This window comes from Salmo trutta, chromosome 31 (assembly GCF_901001165.1).
Source record: "Salmo trutta chromosome 31, fSalTru1.1, whole genome shotgun sequence".
Lineage (NCBI taxonomy): Eukaryota > Metazoa > Chordata > Actinopteri > Salmoniformes > Salmonidae > Salmo > Salmo trutta.
This window is the reverse complement of record NC_042987.1, coordinates 25,907,649-25,912,526: the sequence shown is the minus strand read 5'-3', so window position 1 is coordinate 25,912,526 and position 4,878 is coordinate 25,907,649. Positions and strand designations below refer to the sequence as shown.

At 46.4% G+C, this 4,878-nt stretch overlaps 1 long non-coding RNA gene across 1 annotated transcript; it reads left to right on the top strand.

The window, feature by feature from the left end:
• The first annotated feature begins 424 nt into the window (after window positions 1-424).
• Window positions 425-4,529, top strand: LOC115169256 (uncharacterized). The gene is made up of 2 exons (XR_003870829.1): window positions 425-775; window positions 3,865-4,529. It is a non-coding gene; the product is annotated as an uncharacterized LOC115169256 (long non-coding RNA).
• Window positions 4,530-4,878: the final 349 nt, after the last annotated feature.

Sequence of the window (4,878 nt, the reverse complement as noted above, 5' to 3'; positions counted from 1 at the left end):
TGTGTGTGTGTGTGTGTGTGGATGGTGTGTGCATGCGTGTGTGTGTGCATGTGGAGGGTGCATGCGTGTGTGTCGGGGGGTATATTGAGGAATGAACAGCCGTGGAACCATTTCTTCACTGCTCCTCGTTTCCCTCTGTAAGACAGACAACATGACTCATGACACAATAACACAGAGACGTTACCCCTGAGTTCAGACAGGATCTGTAACAGCAGCGTATTTCTCATCCATCAAATTAATGGACACGAAGAAAGAAAGAGATAAACCAACAAGTCATCGCTCAAAATAAAACCTCAATACAAAATTCTCTTTTCTCTCTTTTATTTCCTCAGAGACAATGTTGTGAGAAGTGCCAAGCTAGAGGACTAGATTTGTTTTCACCAAATGTATAAAATGGTTGGAAGTTTATCACATATGACTTAAACCATGATAAGTTTGTGCTCTGTGATAAAAACAGGTGATTCAAACATATCACATTATAACATTGTATGCAATAGTCATCATTCTCACTCAACCTTGAGAAAGTGCATGTAGCCAATTTATGAACCTGTTTCAGTCATGTATTTTCATTACCCCGATATGACAGTGTTGAAAATCCAAACAAATGATATATGAAACATATGTTACATATTTCCCATCTGACTGTGTTCTAGTGTCACTACATGGTTATTACCTATCATCAGACAGAGAGATGCAGGCGAGTTTATCGGAGCAGGCCGGGACACCCAGGAAGCGTTCAAAATGGACCCTACTACTTTTGACCCTATGGGACCTGGTAAGAAGTAGTGCACTAAATAGGGAATAGGGTGCCATTTTAGACACAGCCCCAGTCATATATCCATTCTCCTGGGACTGACAGTGTTCCTGTAGAGTGTCTGGATAAACCCCCCATGTGACAGACCTCTCCTCGGGCTCTCTGACCTTTTTGTTGTGTCTGTATCCGCTGAACCTCTGTCCATCACACCCATATCTATGCGCGAGCGTGCGCACACACATACACTAGCCTTTCAGTTCAGTCTATTGCCTCCCTTCCATCACACTCCTTCATGACAATATAGCCTTTTCCACACCGCGAAACACAATCCTGTCCTACCATACTGGGCCTTGATAGAAATGAGAGATAGCTAGGTCATGCGGCGAGAGAGCCAGAGCTGAGAGGAAAGAGTCATGGTGGGATAGGCTTCACATTCTCATTCTGTATCAATCCCACACCAATAAGGCCCTTCTCCCAGGCTGTCTACCGGGCTTTTCTCTAAATGTCACGGCACTGAGCAGTCACACATGTCACACTGAAATGTCATTCTACCTTTTTCATTAGTTCACTCTCTCATTTAGATTGAACACTATTTTCCACCAGCCAGATCAACATCGTAGGTGTTACTTTAGGTATACTTTAGGAATCCCAATCATATAACCAGCTGTGCATACAGATAGAAGTGTTTCATAGTGGCTTAAGGACAATGTGTTTAGAGCACTTTCTCTCTAGCCCTTCCTCTCTAGCCCTTCCTCTCTAGCCCTTCCTCTCTAGCCCTTCCTCTCTAGCTCTTCCTCTCTAGCCCTTCCTCTCTAGCTCCTCCTCTCTAGCTCCTCCTCTCTAGCCCTTCTTCTCTAGCACTTCCTCTCTAGCTCCTCCTCTCTAGCTCCTCCTCTCTAGCTCCTCCTCTCTAGCGCTTCTTCTCTAGCCCATCCCCTCTACCTCTTCTTCCTCTCTAGCTCTTCTTCCTCTCCAATTTTTCTCTCTAGCTCTTCCCCTCTAGCTCTTCCTCTCTAGCCCTTCCTCTCTAGCTCTTCCTCTCTAGCTCTTCCCCTCTAGCTCTTCCTCTCTAGCCCTTCCTCTCTAGCTCTTCCTCTCTAGCTCTTCCCCTCTAGCCCTTCCTCTCTAGCTCTTCCCCTCTAGCCCTTCCTCTCTAGCTCTTCCCCTCTAGCACTTCCTCTCTAGCTCTTCCTCTCTAGCTCTTCCTCTCTAGCTCTTCCTCTCTAGCTCTTCCTCTCTAGCTCTTCCTCTCTAGCTCTTCCTCTCTAGCTCTTCCCCTCTAGCTCTTCCCCTCTAGCTCTTCCTCTCTAGCTCTTCCTCTCTAGCTCTTCCTCTCTAGCTCTTCCCCTCTAGCTCTTCCTCTCTAGCTCTTCCTCTCTAGCACTTCTTCTCTAGCCCTTCCTCTCTAGCCTTTCCTCTCTAGGTCTTCTTCTATAATTTTTCTCTCTAGCCCTTCCCTCTCCAGCTCTTTTCTCTAGCCCCTCCTCTCTAGCCCCTCCTCTCTAGCACCTCCTCTCTAGCTCCTCCTCTCTAGCTCCTCCCCTCTAGCCCTTCCTCTCTAGCCCTTCCTCTCCATTACTTCTCTCTAGCTTTTTTCTCTAGTCCTTCCTCTCTAGCGCTTCTTCTCCATTACTTCTCTAGCCCTTCCTCTCTAGCACTTCCTCTCTAGCCCTTCCTCTCTAGCACTTCCTCTCTAGCACTTCCTCTCTAGCTCTTCCTTTCTAGCTCTTCCTTTCTAGCTCTTCCTCTCTAGCTCTTCTTCTCCAATTTTTCTCTCTAGCCCTTCCTCTCTAGCCCTTCCTCTCTAGCACTTCCTCTCTAGCTCCTCCTCTCTAGCCCTTCCCCTTTAGCTTTTCTTCCTCTCTAGCTCTTCTTCCTCTCCAATTTTTCTCTCTAGCTCTTCTTCTCCAATTTTTCTCTCTAGCCCTACCTCTCTAGCCTTTCCCCTCTAGCACTTCTTCTCTTGCACTTCTTCTCTAGCACTTCTTCTCTAGCACTTCTTCTCTAGCACTTCTTCTCTAGCACCTCTTCTCTAGCACCTCTTCTCTAGCACCTCTTCTCTAGCCCTTCCTCTCTAGCCCTTCCTCTCTAGCCCTTCCTCTCTAGCCCTTCCTCTCTAGCCCTTCTTCTCTAGCCCTTCCTCTCTAGCCCTTCCTCTCTAGCCCTTCCTCTCTAGCCCTTCCTCTCTAGCCCTTCTTCTCTTGCACTTCTTCTCTAGCACTTCTTCTCTAGCACTTCTTCTCTAGCACTTCTTCTCTAGCACTTCTTCTCTAGCCCTTCTTCTCTAGCCCTTCTTCTCTAGCACTTCTTCTCTAGCACTTCCTCTCTAGCCTTTCCTCTCTAGGTCTTCTTCTATGATTTTTCTCTCTAGCCCTTCCCTCTCCAGCTCTTTTCTCTAGCCCCTCCTCTCTAGCCCTTCTTCTCCAGCTCTTTTCTCTAGCCCTTCCTCTCTAGCCTTTCCTCTCTAGCCCTTCCTCTCTAGCCCTTCCTCTCTAGCCCCTCCTCTCTAGCCCTTCTTCTCCAGCTCTTTTCTCTAGCCCTTCCTCTCTAGCCTTTCCTCTCTAGCACTTCCCTCTCTAGCCCTTCCTCTCTAGCTTTTCTTCTCCAATTTTTCTCTCTAGCCCTTCCTCTCTAGCCCTTCCTCTCTAGCCCTTCCTCTCTAGCCCTTCCTCTCTAGCCCTTCCTCTCTAGCCCTTCCTCTCTAGCTCCTCCTCTCTAGCTCCTCCTCTCTAGCTCCTCCTCTCTAGCTCTTCTTCCTCTCTAGCTCTTCTTCCTCTCCAATTTTTCTCTCTAGCCCTTCCCCTCTAGCTCTTCCCCTCTAGCTCTTCCCCTCTAGCTCTTCCCCTCTAGCTCTTCCTCTCTAGCCTCTTCCTCTCTAGCCTCTTCCTCTCTAGCCTTTCCTCTCTAGCCCTTCTCCAATTTTTCTCTCCAACCCTTCCTCTCTAGCTCTTCTTCCTCTCTAGCTCTTCCTCTCTAGCTCTTCTTCCTCTCTTCGGCTAATGGGAAGAACTTCTCCTATTTCAGTTGATGAAAAACTCCCACAAAGGACTTTGATGGGTTGATATTCCTCTTGGATGTCTAGTTGATACATTTCTCTGTATGTTTTTCAGAGGTTCTGCTCAGTATCATCCGCCAAGCATCCTGCTGTTTCCCCTTTAGCTGACATCAAGGATCCCCATTAGCTGAAGCCATGGAGACAGCTAGGGCTTGATTCATTCCTCATTACGTAAATTCAGCTCTATAGCTCAATTTAAATTTAAAGGCAATGTTCTCGCATTTGCGGAGACTGCATTCACGGTAAACGCTGCATATGTCGGCTCAATCTGAAATTACCTTTACATTTCAATCTCACTATAGCGCTGAACTTCCATGATGCGGATCTAATTGAGTCCCTAGTCTTCCTGGGGTCCCTTGTCATCTAACATCTTAGGGCAGATACAGTTCTTTGCTCCAGGGTTGAGGCAAGTTAAAAGCTATATGAGCAGAGTTATGGCATGTTATAGGGAGGTCTTCCATGTCATTAAACAACAGGGTCTACTAATGGGCAGATTCTCATTAATACCCTACATGCTTGTGTTTTATGATCCTTGCCATAGTGATTGCACTGTATCACAGTGTTGTTATATGGTCTTAATGAAAGAGAGATTAAACATGGAGGGAGGGAACCATAGAATGGAACTTGTAGCGGCTTAAGATAAATAGTGTTTTATATGTAATAAAACAATGTCCCATGATGAAATATTAATCGTTTCTAATTAAACAACTGAGTGTCTAACTGTTGTTTTTTTGTCATTCATTTTGTCACATTGGAAAGGAAAATGTCACATGCTTAAATAATCAGATGAAGTCCCACTTACAGTGAAATATGGCAGTTGTTTCCTGCCTGAAAAGTCTGAAAACAGAGCATCCACACACTGCTCTACTCTGACCAGTCATTGTTCTATGGGTGATAATGGTTACTTTTGACCGGGGCTCATAGGATTCTGGTCAAAGTAATGCACTTTGTAGGGAATAGGGTGCCATTTGGGACTAGTCATCATGATCACCCAGAGTCCATCCTCTAGTGCTGGGCCTGTGAAGTCATTCAGGTGCCACAATCTGTGCTGCTTCTGCTCGGCCACGTG